Below are 20,046 nucleotides of genomic sequence, written 5' to 3'. Positions count from 1 at the left end.
ATGAAGGTTGTTATAAAACTCAGATACTAAGTCATAATTGATATCTCGTTCTAAATAGACAAGTGTATCAAGTTTGTAGTAGGCAATGATTTCTGACACAGTTGGACAAAATTCGTCCATGAATTTTCGATCCACAGACCTACAAGGGAGTAATTTAAAGGTTCTTTGTTTAAATGCTTATTCAAAATGGTGGTTTGGGAATCTCCCGGAGACAGATGGTTGAGGTCGAGAGGGAGCCTTAGACTTAAACTTCTCAGGTGACTTAGAGGTCCCCTCACCCACTGGTTTCTTCCTAAGGTGTAACAATGTGATCCAATAGGGCAAGTAAGTGAGCACCGGAGCCATCAACACCCGAAACAAAAAGCACAGATATGGTGAGAAATGAAACTGAAATGCCAAGTTCTAGAGAAGTATGGAGTTACCTTGGTGCCATTGAAGTATTGTTTGGTTAGGGCTTTGGCTAGGGTTCCGGCGTGCAAAGAGAAGAGAAGAGGTGAGGTGTAGAAAAGTGTCGGCTAGGGCTTCAGCGTGAAGGGAGAAAAGAAAAGATCAGGAAGCTTTAAGGGAGATGGGTGTCCAGGTGTCGAAATGATTGGACGGCTGTCCGATCAGGAGACATCAGGAGACTCCTGATCGGTCCCTGGACCGATCCGGGAACCTCCTGATCGGTCTATAGACCGATCAGGAGATGATCAGTAGTCGCTGATCGGTCCCTGGACTGATCAGGGAACCTTCTGATCGTTCTATAGACCGATCAGAAGGTGATCAGTAGCCCTCTGCGTACCAGACTGACCTAATCGGTCCCCGGACCGATCAGGGAACTTCCTGATCGGTCTGTAGGCCGATCAGAAAATGATCAGTAGCGGGCTCTGCGTGCCAGGCTGACCTGATCAGTCCCCGGACCGATCAGATTACACACAGAAGAGCTGGAGAGACTTTTGGATCGGTCAACAGACCGATCCACCTTCTCCTAATCGGTCTGTAGACCGATCAGTGTCTGATACTAAAATTTCTCCAGTAATTTCAGTAACTGAGATTCGTAGAGGTGTTCAATAATTCGTAGAAGTTTCTCCAGGAAAACTTCCAAGTTCAGTACCTAGAACCTGAAGAATCTACAGGCATAACTATTTCCTAGAGATTATGGTCTGAAATTGTTTATAGCCCGAAAGTTTCAGACATTTAGAAAACAGACAACTTAAGGCTTGAAAACTGAAATTTTCGACCTTATTATGTTCAGTTTCAAGTTTGTCAAAATATAACCAACTTGCTATCATTCTTTCAAGGACTTGTCCTAGTTTCAATCAAAATCATGAAAAGTATCGTTCAAATGTATCAATCAACACATCAACCAAAGTTACATAATTACTAGGTAAAGGTCCAACCAAGTTTCCTTGGTTGGAATATATGAGTAAGATCTAGGAACCAAATACACATGAATTATGTAATGGTCTTCCCCATCCTCAATTTATGTCTCTTCAACCTAATTATTCAAGGGATGCATGATACATTTTGAATAATTCGGCTGATCCTAGCATCTCACCCCATTTCTAGCAAACAAAAATAATTTGTTAAACCTTATAGTTTGTGTGAGATGTCCCCAAGTTGCCCAAATTAATTTCCCAATTTCTCTTGCTGTTTTAATTGTCCTTATTGATCATGATGGGTCCCAATGGCTTATTGAGCCAAACACATTCTCAATTCTCTCCTCAAATGACTAAATTCATTTTCTGGAAGAGGTTTGGTGAAAATATCGACTAGGTTTGACTTTGACTCAACATATGTGAGTGCAATGTCTCCCCTAGCTACGTGATCTCTAATGAAGTGATGACGCACTTCAATATGTTTGGTCCTTGAATGATGGACTGGATTTTTTGTTAGGTTTATTGTGATGATGTTGTCACACAACACTTGCACTCCCTTATACGAAAGCCCATAATCTTCTAGGGTGTGTATCATCCACAACAATTGTGATACACTCTCTCCCATGGCAATGTATTCAGCCTCGGTTGTGGAGAGAGCAACGCAATGTTGCTCCCGACTTGACCAACTAACCAATGATGAACCTAAAAATTGGCAACCCCCACTAGTGCTTTTCCGATCCAATTTGCACCCAGCATAATCGGAGTCGGTATAACCTATCAAGTCAAAAGACTCCGTACGAGGGTACCATAGACCTACTCGAATTGTGCCCTTAAGGCATCTCAGAATTCTCTTAACTGCAATCAAATGAGATTCCTTGGCACAGACTTGATATCTAGCGCACATGCCCACAACAAAAAGTATGTCAGGTCGACTAGCCGTGAGATATAGAAGACTACCAATCATGCTCCTATATTGCGTCAGATCAACTGGTTTTCCATTCTCATCATTGTCAAGGCGAGTGTTTGTCGCCATTGTAGTGGATACTTCCTTAGAGTCACTCATTTTGAATTTCTTGAGCATCTCTTGGGTGTATTTTGTTTGATGGACATAAATGCCATCTCGAGTTTGTTTGATTTCAAGTCCAAGAAAGAATGTCAATTCTCCCACCAGACTCATCTCAAACTCACTTTCCATGTGAGTGATAAATTCATTCAAATAACCCTTGTTATTTGAGCCACAAATTATGTCATCGACATACATCTGGGCCACAAATATGTTCTCACCATCTCTACGCAGAAATAGTGTTGGATCTATTTGACCTCTTACAAAGCCCTTTTCTAATAAGTAAGTTGACAACCTTTCGTACCATGCTCGAGGTGATTGTTTAAGCCCATAAAGAGCTTTCTTGAGCTTGTACACGTGGTTTGGAGCTTTGGTATTCACAAACCCCGGTGGTTGTTCAACATAGACCTCTTCTTTAATGAAACCATTTAAGAAGGCTGATTTAACGTCCATTTGATAGAGCTTGAAGCCTCTATGTGCAGCAAAAGCTAGCATTAAACGAATGGACTCTAATCGAGCCATGGGAGCATAAGTCTCATCATAATCGAGGCCTTCGACTTGACTATAGCCCTTGGCTACAAGTCTTGCCTTGTTTCTTATGACTTCTCCCTTTTGGTTTAACTTATTTTTGAAGACCCATTTGGTTCCAATAATGGTGGTCTTCTTAGGTCTAGGAACTAAGTCCCACACTTGGCTCCTTTCAAATTGACCTAATTCATCTTGCATAGCTATGATCCAATCAGGATCGTGCAATGCCTCATCAACTAATTTTGGTTCGATTTCTGAGATTAAAGCGACCTCATTAGACTCATTCCTAAAGAATGATCTAGTCCTAACCCCTTGTTGAATGTCTCCCACAATCTGGTCTTGGGGATGACTAGAGGCTATCCTAGATTGCCTTGGTGTTGGTGGTGCCTCATGAGTGATCTCACTAGACACAGGCAAGGGCTTAGTATCAGGTAAAGGATCAGACTGAGCCCTCTCTTGCCTTTGCTCATCGTCATCGGAGTCAACTTCGACTCTTTCTATGTTTTGATCATTTAAACTTAGATTTCTAAGTTCAAATTGAATTTCTCCTACATCCCTTGATTGATCATTTGATTTAGGGATTTCTTCAAATGCTACATCCGAGAACTCTTCAATCAATTTAGTCCTATTGTTGTAGACTCGATAGGCTTTGCTGGTGAGAGAGTACCCGACTAGTATCCCTTCGTCAGCCTTAGCTGTGAACTTTCCAAGATGATCCTTGGTGTTCAAGATAAACACCTTACAACCAAACACCCTAAGATGTTTAATTGTAGGGGGTTTCCCAATCCAAAGTTCATGGGGAGTCTTTTCTAAAAACCTATGTATCAAGACTCGGTTTTGCACATAGCAAGCGGTATTTACCGCTTCAGCCCATAAGTAGCTCGGTAGTGAGTACTCATTGAGCATGCTTCGTGCAGCCTCTTGCAAGACTCGGTTCTTTCTCTCCAGAACCCCATTTTGTTGTGGGGTCCTTGGAGTAGAGAACTCATGCCTATATCCTTTTTCTTGACAAAATTCTAAAAATCTATGGTTTTGAAATTCTCCACCATGATCACTTCTAATTGTTTTAATTGTTGTTGATTTTTCATTTTCAGTTCTTCTACAAAAAGAAACAAAAACATCTATGGTTTGATCCTTATTTTTCAAAAAGAAAGTCCATATATATCTAGTAAAATCATCAATGATCACTAAACAGTATCTACTCCCATTCAATGAAATAATATTACTGCAATCAAACAAATCCATATGCAATAAATCTAAAGCAGTAGATGTACTTACAACGCTTTTACCTTTATGAGCCGCTTTTGTTTGCTTACCCTTTTGACATGCATCACATAATTTTGTCTTTTGATACTTGATGCTTGGTAAGTCTCGCACTAATCCTTTGTTTGCCAGCTTTCGAATATTCTTCATGTTTATGTGGGCCAACCTTCTATGCCACAGCCATGATTCTTCTTCTTTTGACATGAAACACTTAGCAGAGGCATTAGTAGCACTTTTAAAAGATACTTGGTAAATGTTATCTACCCTTGTGCCTACTAGTACCGTGTCAAGTGTGTCAATGTGTTTGACCAGACATTGACTTGAATGAAACTCAATTGTGTAACCCGTATCACACAATTGGCTGACACTTAGGAGATTAAAAGTCATCCCCTTGACTAGAAGGACATTTTTGATTTGGAGACATTCGGATATTTGAATATCTCCAACTCCTATAACCTTAAGGCTACCATTATTACCAAAGGACACATTACCTCTATTTTTATTTTGAAGGGTAGTAAAGAGTGACTTGTCCCCGGTCATGTGCTTGGAGCATCCACTATCAACAAACCAAGTTGATAGATGCTCCCCCTTGACAAATGCCTACAAGACACGAAAGATAGATGTTTTAGGTACCCAAATCTTGGGACCTAATGCATCTACAATGAAAGACCTAGGAACCCATGCCTTGGTCACACCCTTCCTAGTCTCATGAACCCTAGAAGCATGTGATCTATGAAATTGGGTTCTAGACACTAAGGAAATGAAACTAGACTCCTTAGGTTGATATCCTAATCCAGCCTTGTTGTAGACCGCCCTTTGGGCATTTAGAATCATATCTAAGGTCTTAGAGCTAGTTGAGAATTTCTCAAGCATTTTCTTGAGTTTCTCAACTTCACTCTTTAAGGCTTTGTTTTCATCCTCAAGAAGCTCTTGATGAAGGTCATCAACCTCATCTTCCCTAAGAGTCTTCAAGTGTTCTACTTCTTCTTTTAATGATTTGATTTCAGTTTTTGATTTCTTAGCAAAGTTGATAAATGTGCAATAGTTTTATAGCATTTTTCTAAATGTGGAGAAGTTTCCTCTTCATCATCCGAAGATGATGAAGCTGCGGCTGATGTATCACTTCCGGAATCCGATTCCTCCCTTGCCATGAGCGCTAATTGACGAGTGCTTTTCTCCTTCTCTTCCTCCGATGAGCTTGAGGAGGATTCATCCCAAGAAGCTTTGAGAGCTTTCTTCTTCTTGGCCCTTTCTTCCTTCTTCTTGAGTTTTGGACACTCACTCCGATAGTGTCCTTTCTTGCTACACTCATAACATGTAAAATTAGTCTTATCAACATTTTGATCAATAGACTTACCTTTCCCTTTGTATCTCCGGCTCCTTCTCATGATTCTTCTCATGAAGTTGGCCATCTCGCTTGATGATGATCCACCTTCATCATCGGACTCAGAGGAGGATGAGAATGTAGGAATTTCTTTCTCCTTCTTCTTTTCTTTCTTCCTTCTTCCATCCTTGCTCTTTTCTCCTGCAACTAAAGTAATACCTTTCTCTTTTTGACCCTTGTTAGAAAGTTCATGAAGTTCCATTTCACAAAAGAATTCATCTAACTTAACAATTGAAAGGTCCTTGGAGACCTTGAAGGCATCTACCATAGATGACCACAAGGCACTCCTCGGAAAGGCTTTGAGAGCGTACCTTACAAGATCGTGATTTTCTACGCGTTCGTCTACGGAGTGAAGACCATTGATGATCTCTTTGAACCTTCCGTGTAGTTCACTTACCGTTTCGCTCTCCTTCATGGTGAGATTTTGTAGTTGGTTTAGGAACAAGTCTCTCTTGGCGATCCGAGAGTCTCGGGTTCCTTCTTGGAGCTCGATGAGCTTGTTCCACAAATCCTTTGCACTCACAAATGGACCTACCTTGACAAGTTGATCTTTGGCTATCCCACATTGTAGGGTGACCACCGCCTTGGCATCGGCTTGTCCTTTGCAAGTTTGCTCGGCGGACCACCTTGACGACTCTAGTTCCTTACCTTCTTCATCCTTCGGAGGTGTGAAACCTTCCTTGACACGGAACCACATGGAGATGTCGGTCTTGAGATAATACTCCATACGGCTCTTCCAATATTGGAAGTCCGCTCCGTCGAAATAGGGTGGACGATTGGTGCTAAAACCTTCCTTCATAGCCATCTTCTTGCTCTTTAGGGTGTTAATCCGGATGAAGAGCGCCTTGCTCTGATACCACTTGTTAGGACCTCCGGATGGCTAGAGAGGGGGGGTGTGAATAGCCTCCTTTAAAAAACTCAATCAATTTCCTCACAAGAGTTTGTTATCACAGCGGAAATAAGAAAAATGAAAACTGATGCAAGGAAAAGGGACAAACCACCACTAACAAAACGATGTACGAGGTTCGGGGATAACTTGCCCCTACTCCTCGGCGTGTCCGTAAGGTGGATGATCTCTTGATCTTTCGGTAGATCACACCCCGGACAAAATTCGGCTAAGTATTTCTCCTTCTCGGTGGAGTAACCTCTTCACAAAGTCACAGAGATGATTTGAAATGAAGCACAAGACTTACAGAGATTTGTGGCTCAAAGAATGAACAAATGAACTTACAGCCACGATGAAAGCAACGCGCAAAGACAGAAGGATTCCTCAGCCAAGAGCTCAACAACACAGCACACTTGCTTCGGTCGACAGAGAGTTTTTCCAGAACCTTTTGTTACCAAAACCTCTCTTCTTCCTTCTTCTTATCCCTCTGCTTTCTCACTGTCTTCAGCCAGAGCCGAATCGCTGTCACCTGTATCGTATCACTGCAACCAACTCAGGCATCGCCAATCACTCTTCCTCCTCATCTAGTTTTCTGAACTCACACCAATACCATCCATGGTCTTCACTAGTGTCTCTGAGCTCGAACCAATGAGCAAGAGTCAAGCTGTTGCCAACTGATCGCAGCCAGTGAACGTTGTCGCTCGAATTGCACCACTTGCAGTGAAACACAGCAGAAAGGGCATTTGTTCTTATTCTTCTGATGGAGCTTAATTTGAAATTAAGCACTAGCACGACACATGCAACCTGTAACTCAAAAATCTCACAGCAGATGATTTGATCAGGTGAATCAGAAATCGTAGAGAAACAATAGAAAACAAACGACATTGTTGTGGATCGGTCAACAAACCGATCCATAGCCTTCCGGACCGATCAGAACACACCCTGATCGGTCTGGGATTATGCTGATCGGTCTGTGGACCGATCAGCCTATGGGTGGATCGGTCCACAGACCGATCCCCCTATGGTTCTGAGTCTTCGTCGCTTGTTACTGATCGGTCACTAGACCGATCAGATAACCCATAGAAATCTTCTGTGTGGTTACTGATCGGTCCACAGACCGATCAGATAACCCACAGAAAGCTTCTGTGTGGTTACTGATCGGTCCACCGACCGATCAGATACCTAAGGTATCACTGGATCGGTCGACAGACCGATCCAGACAACCAGAGTATCACTGGATCGGTCTGTTGACCGATCCAATGCCTCTGTTGGGTTTTAGAGCTTCCTAGCCCTAAACCCTAACGTCTTCCTAGTCCAGAGAACGAGGTACCGAGCCCTCTCCGACTTCCACATCCGGTCCAGAGACTGAGCTACCGAGCCCTCTCTGACCTAGTACGGAGAACGAGCTACCGAGCCCTCTCCGACTCCCACATCCGGTCCAGAGACTGAGCTACCGAGCCCTCTCTGACCTAGTCCGGAGAACGAGCTACCGAGCCCTCTCCGACTCCGTCCGGTCCAGAGAACGAGCTACCGAGCCCTCTCCAACTTCGTCCGGTCCAGAGAACGAGCTACCGAGCCCTCTCTGACCTAGTCCGAAGAACCAGCTACCGAGCCCTCTCCGCATGATCAACCTTGATCATTAATCAGTCTGAGTTTAATTAATATTTGATACAAACTGAAATCAGTGTCAACATCAAAACAACAGCCAGGTCAGACTGTATCAACAAGCACAAAGTAGTTGTGGCAAAGACTAGGGTCTTTCTAGAAAGGGACTTTGTTTCTAGAAAGACTAGTGGGAGTACGTTCGATCTTGAAGAAGTTCAAGATGCGGACCATAGTACTAAAGCCTCGATGGAAGTTGAACTGGAACCACAAAGTGTTGTGGATGATGGTGTTCCACAAAGAGTTGAGGAACAACAACCAGTTCAAGTAGACATACCTCTTCGCAGGTATGATAGGGTACGTCGTCAGCCTGAGAGATACTCATTTCTCTTGTCTGGCCATGATGATGTTGTGCTCATAGATGATGAGCCTACCACCTATCAGGAAACTGTGATGAGACTAGATTCCGAGAAATGGCTAGAGGCCATGAGATCCGAGATGGAATCCATGTACACCAACCATGTATGGACTTTTGTTGATCCACCTGAAGGGGTAAAATCCATTGGGTGTAAGTGGGTCTTTAAGAGAAAGACTGACATGGATGGACTTATCTATAAGGGTCGCTTGGTAGCTAAAGGTTTCAAGCAAATTCATGGTATTGACTATGATGAAACCTTTTCTCCAGTAGCGATGTTTAAGCCCATTCGGATCATGCTTGCTATTGCAGCATACCATGACTATGAGATATGGCAGATGGATGTCAAAACCACGTTTCTGAATGGAAACCTACTCGAGGATGTGTACATGACACAACCTGAGGGTTTTGTAGATCCACAGCATACTAGCAGAGTATGCAAGCTGCATAGGTCCATTTATGGACTAAAGCAAGCTTCTCGGAGCTGGAATCTTCGATTCGATGATGCAATCAAATAGTTTGGTTTCATCAAGAACGAAGATAAGCCTTGTGTCTACAAGAAGGTTGTAGGGGATATAGTTGTCTTCCTCATATTGTTTGTGGATGACATACTACTCATTGGGAAGGACATCCCTTTGCTTCAGTCTGTCAAGACCTGGCTAGGGAGTTGCTTCTCAATGAAGGACTTAGGTGAGACATCCCGCATTCTAGGGATACAGATCTATAGAGATAGATCTAAGAGATTGCTTGGCCTAAGTCAGAGTACATACATTGACAAGATACTCCTTCGGTTTGCCATGCAGAACTCCAAGAAGGGATTTCTGCCGATGTCACATGGTGTGAGTCTTTCGAAGACTCAAGGTCCCTCTTCTAGAGAGGAGAGAGACTGCATGGATCAGATCCCTTATGCCTCAACCATAGGATCTATCATGTACGCCATGCTATGTACTCGACCTGATGTCTCATATGCTTTGAGCATGATGAGCAGATACTAGTCAGATCTAGGTGAAAGTCACTGGATAGCGGTCAAGAATATTCTTAAGTACTTAAGAAGGACTAAAGAATAATTCTTGATATATGGAGGCAATGATGAGGTAGCTGTAAAGGGTTACAGTGATGCTAGCTTCCAGACTGACCAGAATGATTATCGATCACAGTCAAGGTTCGTATTTTGCATTAATGGTGGTGCTGTGAGCTGGAAGAGTTTGAAGCAGGATACAGTAGCTGATTCTACGACAGAGGCCGAGTACATTGCTGCATCAGAGGCAACAAAGGAGGCAGTTTGGATCCGCAAGTTCATCACTGAACTTGGGGTGGTTCCCAGTATCGCTGACCCTATTGAGCTCTATTGTGACAACAATGGAGCTATAGCACAGGCGAAGGAACCTCACTCACACCAGCGGACCAAACACATACTACGACGCTTCCATCTCATTCGAGAGATTATCGAGAGAGGAGATGTGAAAATATGCAGAGTACCTACAGAGGATAACATCACAGATCCCTTGACCAAGGCTTTGGTACAGAGAAAGCATGATGGTCACACTAGGTCATTGGGGCTTAGAGCCTACACTTATTGGCACTAGTGCTAGTGGAAGATTGTTAGTTAGAGCCCTAGATCCAATCATTTGATGATTGTATTATGGACTTGTTGTATCATATTCTTATATAAATAAAGGCATTTGTTTTGTTTATTATACTTACTTGTATTAGTGCCAAATAAACTAAGTATAATAGCGTCCTTGAGTAGAAGGTTCTCACCTATATCAATCGGTTTGTTGAACCGATAGTGAGATGATATAGGGAACACTACTCTTAATCATTCCTAGTCGAGTATTAACATTCAGGGACAATGTTAATGCAATAAGACTAGCATGTAGGTCAACTCGATGACTTGATCTCACAAGTCATGAATATAGAGATATCAAGTTGACACATGGGTATGCATTGGAGAATGTATACTGAATGACCCGCCATGAGAAAGTATCATGGATCGTTATATGAGTGTCATATACTTTCTCATGTGGCTATTAGTATGACTATTAGTCCTTAGACCTGAAGTCACCATGGATCCCTACATAAGGAGTTATGTACTTTGGTTTCGTCAAACGTCACCCGTAACTGGGTGGACTATAAAAGTGATTACTACGTATGTAACGAATTATGCAGAGGGATGTGAGTGATGTAGATGGGATCTATCCCTCCTATGTGACGGGAGTGACATCGATATTCTTGATAGAGTGAGACCACGAAGTGCATGGCCATGCCCAAATGAGTCAATATGAGATATTGAGCTCATTTGATTTAGTGAGTCTACTTGAAGATCAAGATTTAGATTGGTCAGAGGATGACACGGTCTATGCCTCATATTGATCAATCTAGATGTCTAGGATAGAAGGACACTTGTCATATATTGTGAGGAGTCACAATTAGTAGTCATAAGGTGATGTTGGATCTCAACATTCTTGTAACTTGGGTAGTAATGATGTGTTGCTAGATACCGCTCATTACTTATGCTCCTAAATGGGTTTAGGGGCATTGCCAACGTTACAAGAACCTATAGGGTCACACACTAAGGACAATTAGATGGAGTTTAGGTTCATATGATGAACCAAGAGGATTAGATTCATTTGATGAATCAAATTGGATTAAGAGTAATCCTAATTGGGCTAATTGAGTTGGACTCAAGTTAATTCATGTGTTCAATGAGTCTAATTTAGATTATGACTCATTGAATCAATTTAATTAAATGAATTAGATTCATTATATTAAATTGGCTTGAATTAAATGGTTGGATTAGATCAACCATGAGAGAGATTAAGTCAAGTTTGACTTGACTTGAGAGGAAGATGAAGAGTCAAGTTTGACTTGACTTTATGCCACCTCATTGGTGAGTTGGCAAGATGTGGACCAATGATGATGCTCCACATCATCATGGTTACTTAAGTGTGTGCCACATCATGGAGGTTACAAGCCTCCTTTCCTTTTAATGTGGCCGGCCACATTAATTGTATAGGAGTTATAATTGTGGCCGGTCACACATAGTGAAGAAAATTGATTTTTTCTCATTCAAGGCAATTCACTTCTTCTTCCACCTTGAGCTCTCTCTTCTTGCTCTCCCTCTCCTACCTTGGCCGAACACCCTAGGTGCTAGCACACCTTGTTTGGTCCTTCTCCATCTAGTGTGTTTGTGTGGATACGTGTAGAGGATTGTCTACGTTGACAATCTTGAGATCCGGCAAGCCGTTGGACTAGCGGGACAGCGAAGGGCATCGCATCGAGGGTAATACTCTTATCTACTATATATCTAGAGTTTGTAAACTCGTATTCTTATTTTTATTTTATTTTTCTTTGCACGGATCCTGTGGCTGGGGCTTTCGGGATTTCCGCGACGCGAAAACGCGATTTTCGCGGCCCAAAAAACTCAACAAAAAATACCACTTAAATTTAAAAAACATCTACCTTTTAAAATCATATTTTTGAAAAATACTTAGCTTTGAAAACACTTAGTTTTTGAAAAACCTTTGCACCAGCTTACTAGGCACTGATCTTGGAATTGATAACTTCTACTTGTACTTTTTCTATCTAGTTTGCACCCAACATAGTCTAAATTAGAGTACCTTACTAAGTCAAATGTGCTAATCCTAGGATGCCAAAGTCCTACACTTAGTGTGCCCTTGATATACCTAAGTATTCTTTTTATAATTATTAAATGTAATTCTTTTGCACATGATTGGTACCTATCACAAATACCAACTATAAATAAAATTTCAGGTTGACTTGCAATTAAGTATAATAGACTCCCTATTGCACTTCTATAATACTTTAAGTCTACTGATTTTTCTTCAAAATCAAAATTAATTTTTACATTAATTGTCATTGGGGTATTCATAATTTTAGAATTTTCTATTCTATTTTTTTAATTAATTCTTTAACATATTTTGTTTAATAGATAAAAATACCCTCTTTTGTTTGTTTTACTTTTAAACCAAAGGAAAAAATTAAATTCACCTACTAAACTCATTTCAAATTCATTTTCCATTAATTTAATGAATTCTTTTAAGAAATTTATATTGGTTGAGCTGAAAATTATATCATCTACATAGATTTGGGCTATAAAAATATCTTTTTCTAAGGTTTTAACAAATAGGGTTGAGTTAATTTAGCCTTGGTTAAACCCTTTAGATATTAGGTATATTAATAATCATTCATACTAAGCCCTTGATACTTGTTTTAAGCCATACATGACCTTTTTTAGTTTTAAAACATGGTTTGGGTGATCTTGATCTTCAAACCTAGGAGGTTAACCTACAGAGACTTCTTCTTTTATGAATCCATTAAGAAATGTAGATTTTATATCCAGTTGATATAATTTAAAACCCTTATATGCTGCATAGGCAAACAATATCTTAATGGATTCAAGTCTAGCTACGGGGACATAGGTTTCATCATAGTTAAGTCCTTCAACTTGACTAAATATTTTTACTAGCAATTTGTCTTTATTCTAAATAATTTCTCCTTTATCATCTAATTTGTCCCTAAAGACCCTTTTACCTCAATAATTGATTTATTATCTGGTTTAGGTACTAGTTCCCAGACTTGGTTTATTTTAAATTGGGCTAGTTCTTCTTGCATTGTAATTGTCCAATCCGGGTCAGGTAGGGATTCTTATGTAGTTTTGGGTTCAATCTTGGAGATAAGGGCTATTTGACTTAAATTTCTATAAGGTTATCGAGTCTGAAATCCTAAGTTTAGGTCACCCAAAATTTGGTCAAGTGGGTGGTTGGATCTTACCCTAGGTGTTCTTATGTTAGGGTCAGTAATTGGTTCTTCTGATTCTCTTGAATTAGGTCTAATTTTATCGTCTTCTATGTTTCTAGTAATTTGATCAATATTTTTATTAATTAGGTTAGGTAGATTATTTTTTTCATCAAAGATTACATTGATTACTTCTTTCACTTTAAGTGTGCTTTTATTGTAGACTCTATGGGCCCTACTGGTTGTGTAGTACCCTAGGAAAATATCCATTGTTGATTTGGATGTAAATTTATCTAAGTAATCTTTAGTGTTTAATATGTGTACTTTATACCCAAATACTTTTAGATAACTTAAGTGGGGTATTTTATTATAATATATTTCATAAGAGGTTTATTGTAAAATTTATTAAAGAAAATTCTATTTTAAAGATAACATGCTATATTTATTACTTCCACCTAAAATTGATTACTTAAGTTATATTCATTTAACATGATTCTAGTAGTTTCTTGTAATGCCCTATTTTTTCTTTCCACTAGTCCATTTTATTGAGGGTTTCTAGAACACGAAAATTCATAGTGATAACCATTTATTTGGAAAAATATGGTAAATCTATGATTTTCAAATCCCCCTCTATGATCACTTCTTATTCTTTTAATTTTTATATCTTTTTCATTTTCTATTAATTTGCATAAATAGTTGAAAATGTTAAAGGTTTTGTCTTTAGTTTTTTAAAATTTTACCCATTTAAATCTTGAGTTGTCATCAATTATTAATAAGCAATATTGATTACCTATTAGTGGCATAGCTCTGTGTGAATCAAAAAGGGTCCAATGTAGGATCTCAAGTATTAAGTTGGTTCGATTTAGGTTTGTTGATTTATGGGTTGATTTGGTTTATTATCCTTGTTGACAAGCATTACAGATTATATTTTCTAAATTTCTTAATTTTGGCAGACCTCTAAGTAAACTATTTTAACTCATTTTTTAAATGAGTCTTATGTGAGTGGGGCATGGTCTTCTATGCGACGACTTGGTTTCCTCTGGTTGTGTAAATAGATGCTTGAGTGAGGAGGTTGGTAGGTGTAAGATATCGCAAATTAAATAATAGGATTATTTGAGAAATAATCTTATTGGAATTTTTATGAATTTTTAGAGATTTTTCAGGATTTAAACGGAGTCCGTATGACTCGTTTTGAGGGGATACATCGGTGAGGCTAGGTGGAAGCCTGTTTGGAACACCATTTAAGAGGGAGTTGATTAAGAAGTAAACATAGACTTTAATTAAGCTAACCCTAAGTTTATATTATACATTTTTCTTAATTCTTTCTCCTCTCTTTATTCCTCTCCAGAACCTATCGCGTCATCTCCTCCCCTCCCTCACGCACCGCCCTCTTTCGATTACACCTTCTTCTCTTCCCCTCTCCTGGTTCCAATCACGCTGATCACCGGCGACTAGGGCATCGTGTAACGCCCGAAAATTCTCAAAATAATTATTAGAAATATCCTAGTATTTTTTTGAAATTTTAGGATATTTTTATGGAATTTTTAGAGTAGCGGAAGTACCAAAAATAAATGGAGTCGTAAAATAGCCTACGCGGAAATTGAACCCGAGACCTATTGGGTCCTACGACTTATAGCGGACTCTAGTAACCAAGTGAACCCAGCAGGACCGTGCTGAAAGAAAAGGGAGGCAATTAAATTTATATTAGAGTTGAGCGAAATTACCCACTTAATATAAATAGGGAATTAATAAGTGAAGAGTTATTTTTAACGTAACTTTTCCTCACCCTCACCCTAGCCACGCCGCCCCCTTCTCCTCTTCTTCTCTCGGCGCCAACCACAAGCACACCTAGGGATTTCCGTCCCTAGGGCCATAGGAGGAATTTCCAGCGACATCTTGGATACGAGGACGCTCCCCTCCGCGAGAGGAACGCATAGACGCGAGAAGATCGTCGAAAGGATCGTCTTCTCCGGAAATTTAGCGATTAGAATCGTAAGAAACTTCGAGCAGGAGGTAAGAAACCCCTCACCTGCAGTATAAGTAGCTTCCGTATGAATTTTATGCTTTAGTTTAGCAGTATATAGATTTTCGGCACAAAGGATGCGAACTAGCGCATACCAAGTGTTCGATTAAATTAATAACACAGTTAAAATGCAACTTAGGCATTTTATTAGCTTAGATAAATGCAATAGAAGCATTTTCACAGCTTATTTAGTCTTGCTACAGCTATCATGGGACTAGATGTCCAATGGGTGGGCTCCCATAGTCACGTCTAGGTTTAGACAACCTAGCTCCCCTCCTCGAGAGGAACGCATAGACGCGAGAAGATCGTCGAAAGGATCGTCTTCTCCGGAAATCTAGCGATTAGAATCGTAAGAAACTTCGAGCAGGAGGTAAGAAACCCCTCACCTGCAGTATAAGTAGCTTCCGTATGAATTTTATGCTTCAGTTTAGCAGTATGTAGATTTTCGACACAAAGGATGCGAACTAGCGCATACCAAGTGTTCGATTAAATTAATAGCACAATTAAAATGCAACTTAGGCATTTTATTAGCTTAGATAAATGCATTAGAAGTATTTTCACAGCTTATTTAGTCTTGCTACAGCTATCATGGGACTAGATGTCCAATGGGTGGGCTCCCATAGTCGCGTCTAGGTTTAGACAACCTAGCTCTAGGTTCAGATAACCTTGAAAGAGCAAGACAAGCAATAATTAGCTATATTCAGTATTTTACTTTTAGCAATGGCACTGTACCGGATTAGATATCCATTGGGTTGGGCTCCCATAGTCGTCCCTAGGTTTAGATAACCTAGTAACCCTACTGAATTCGGGACTTGCAAACCCGGGTTTAGTTAGGGATGCGCGCATAGCAAGTACAGTTGTCGGTCCCAAACAGCAGCATGATTATGTATTTTCATCTATCTATGGTTAAATAGTTTTCAAAACTCACAAACCAGTTGTGTATATAGTTTAAACTCAGTTCTAGCTTTGTTTTAGTTTTAGCTCAGTTCATGCTTCAGCTTAGTTTTCATTATTGATACATGTGATAGTTCTATGATCAGTTTTGCTTTCCATGTGTTGTATGCCATGTCATGCTTAGCATATTCAGTATGTATTTCAAATAGCATGTTTTAAAAACATAATTTGCATCGTATGCATGTTTTGTGAGGTAGATGGTTTCTTACTAAGCTCTCAAGCTTACAGATACTATTTTCCTGATAATGCAGATAAAGGTAAAGGGAAGATGGACTAGTGGAGGCTGGAGGTCAATGTAGTGATGAAGATGTGTGTGGATGGAACTTGGAACAAAGATCTTAGGGAATTTCAGCGAGTTTTGTTTTGAACATTAGAACTATTAGCATTTTTATTATTCCGCACCTTAGTATGTTAAATGCCATGAACTAGTAAATTATGCACTCTACCATGCTTAGAACATTGGTTATGTGATGTTAGAATGTTTCTCAGTCATTTTAGAACTTGTATGTGTGATTGAGGCACAAAACAGTGCTGAAATCAGACTTCTGGTATGAAATCAGAAACCTCAATCGATCGGCCGATCGATTGGAGGCTTCTCAATCGATCAGCCGATCGATTGAGAAGTTCGTACCGCGAACAGTAAGCTCCTGGTGTAACGCCCACCCTTCTTACCCAAGGGCGGCGCTACGTTCTTATACTACTTACGTACATGCTTTAGTTATACTATAACAGCGGAAAATTTTAAATCATTCCTTTTATTTAAATAAGCATGATATCACATATTCTGATTAGTTCGAATGTGCATATATTGATCATATAACTAAAAATATTAATTTGTCCGAATCGTTCTTGCCGAGCCACCACCACACACATCACTATCTGCTCCTCCTGCTGCTCCGTCGTTCCGAATATCCGTCCCCCATATCTGCGGTACAAGGAAAGTAAGCTATGAGCACTCATGGCTCAGTAAGTTCCTTTCCTACTCACTAAAACCGAATTCATATCATTGCATATCAATATCATGCGAGGTATCATAAGCATACGACATACAAGGGTATCATATTCATATTCATATCATAATATCACATGACATTATATCTAATCATCAGATAATTCAAGCACATATGTAGGCAATGCATCATGAATTTGAAAACTTATACTTATAAGTACTTGAAATTAATATCATCATCATTTGGGATCCCGGTTTGTACCACATACATAATGCGTAGGTCCAAGGTAGCAAGTCTTGAGCCCTACCATTCATACATACTAGGCCCGAGTCTTACTCCATCGACCTAGGGCACTCAAAGGCCCATTACTGACGAGGCCCGAGTCTTACTCCATCGACCCCGGGACGTTTACGGAGCCCACCCTTGGTACAAACCATAAAAATAACTTATCATGCATAACTATCATATCATGTCCTTAACCATCTTTCATGCATTTATTCTTTTCATTTCCTTTCATTATGTATAGCATTTTCTATGCTATCACATATCATAACATAACTTCATTTCTTTTCATTATGTATAGCATTTTCTATGCTATCACATATCATAACATAACTTCATTTCTTTTCATTATGTATAGCATTTTCTATGCTATAACACATCATGGCATATTTCATAATATAACTTCATTATGCATATCATTTCGTAACTAAAGCAATCATGCATTCTAACTTATTATCATATCATTTTCATACAGCATGGCATAGACATATTTAATTTTTGTTCTAGGGTTTCTAGGGCATTTATCCCTTCATGGCCGAACACATAATGATTCATTTAGGTCATACAAACATGTATCACCTTCACACATTATCAAGTTTTCATAAGAAGTACTTTTAACCCCTTAGGTTTCATTTCCAAGGCCTCTAGGTCCTTTAAACCTTACTTGGCCGAAATTCATAGAATATAAACTTCCTTTAAGTGGCCTAAAGCATGGGAAACCTAAGTAAATTTCATAGCAAGATTTACTAAGAACATCATACACAAAGTTGGATCATAAACAAGCTAGGACTCTTGTGATCTTACATGTTATAAATTATGTAACTAATTTTCTACATTCCAATTAAACATGAGAGCATTAACCATCTTTCATAACATAATATCACAGAGGTCATTGAGCATATTAGAATTTTGTTTAAGCTTCTCTAAACCATCACCTTACCATGGCCGAAATATTAAGAGTAAGGTTCATGAGTTTCTTTCAACATACAAGTATACAACTCTTAAGAACTTTATATCATGTCATATAAGCATAGTTATTTTAAATTCAAGGTCCTCCTAACCCTAAATTCTTTCTTGGCCGAAACATGAGAGTGGGGTTCTTTTGGTTCCAATCAACTTCCAAGCAAGAAAACCATAGGAAGGTCCTTAGCATTTCATAGAGGGAAACTTGCACTAGTTTGGTTAGATAATAATTTTCCTAACCTATTTACAATATTTTTGATTGAAATTCTAGGGTTACATACACCTCTGATCATGCATCATATATATATACAAACTAGGGGAAAACTTTCTTTCAAGGCATAGAAAAAGAATCCGAAAATCACATGAAAGCCTTGTACCGCAGGTGAGGGGAAGCTTACTTTCTTTGCTTAAGTTTCCTAGAGTTGAGAACTTGCTTGTGGACCTTTCTTCCTTGCTTGCTTTGCTCGGCACCAATGGAGGAAGAAGTGGCTAGGTCTTTTGGTGGAGGGGAGGAGGAAGAAGTGGAGGCTTCTTCCTCTTGTGTTGCTCGGCAACAAAAAGAAAAAGAAGGGGGAGAGTTGTTGCTCTCGGCAACAAGAGGAAAGAGGGAGGGAGAGTGCTCGGCACAAATGGAGGAGAGGAGGAGAGTGAGTTGAGGATGAAGCCCCCCCCCCTCCATGCCTATTTATACTAAAGTGAGGGGAGGAAAACTTGACTTGATTCATCCTCCTCATTTACTTCTCCTCTTAATGAGAAAGAATATGCTAGAGAAATGCTTCTTGAGTTTCTCTCTTTTCTTTCTCTTAATTTCTCTCCTTTCTTTCCTTTAATTATAATTCCCATCTCTCCTCTTACAATATTCACTCCTATCACACTTGGTTAACACATGCATGCATCCACAAGAGAACCAAGGATCAAATCCTTCTCCTAACATATTTTTGTACAAAATAATTCATGTATATGCATTATGCATAAATATTTCATACATGCATATATAATATCTCATATCTCTTTTGTTTACATTAATTCCTTGCATTATAAATCATGTATAGAACTTTATATTCTCAACTTTATTTTCTTTCATAAAGTTTTTAATCATCTAAATCCTTCCCATCGTAACATTCAACGTAGACTATCTACACATTCTTTTCATTACATTCGTACTCTCATTGCCCTTACTTTATCTAGGCTTTCTAGGGGTGTTACAAACTCCCCTACTTATTGAAAGTTCGTCCCCGAACTTAGAATAACAATTTCTGCTCAAATTCCTAAGACACTGGTGGAGCTTACCTTTGGTATAAGCCAATCACACAGAAAGTAAAGTACATGTCATACATATCATGTATCATAAAAGCATGCATCACTTAGGCACACCTCATATCATAAAAGTATGCATCACTTAGGCATACATCATGTCATAAAAGTATGCATCACTTAGGCATACGTCATCTCATAAAAGTATGCATCACTTAGGCATACATCACATCATAAAAAGTATGCATCCTAGAATATCACCTACTTATCATCATGCACCATTCTCTAGGGTATAGCTTAAGGTATCCTTCCTAGGCTACCATTCATGCATCCTAGAGTATCATACTATTTTTAGCACAT

Source organism: Zingiber officinale, chromosome 7A (genome assembly GCF_018446385.1).
Source record: "Zingiber officinale cultivar Zhangliang chromosome 7A, Zo_v1.1, whole genome shotgun sequence".
In the NCBI taxonomy this organism is placed as follows: Eukaryota; Viridiplantae; Streptophyta; class Magnoliopsida; order Zingiberales; family Zingiberaceae; genus Zingiber; species Zingiber officinale.
Note: the sequence above shows the minus strand (reverse complement) of the source record.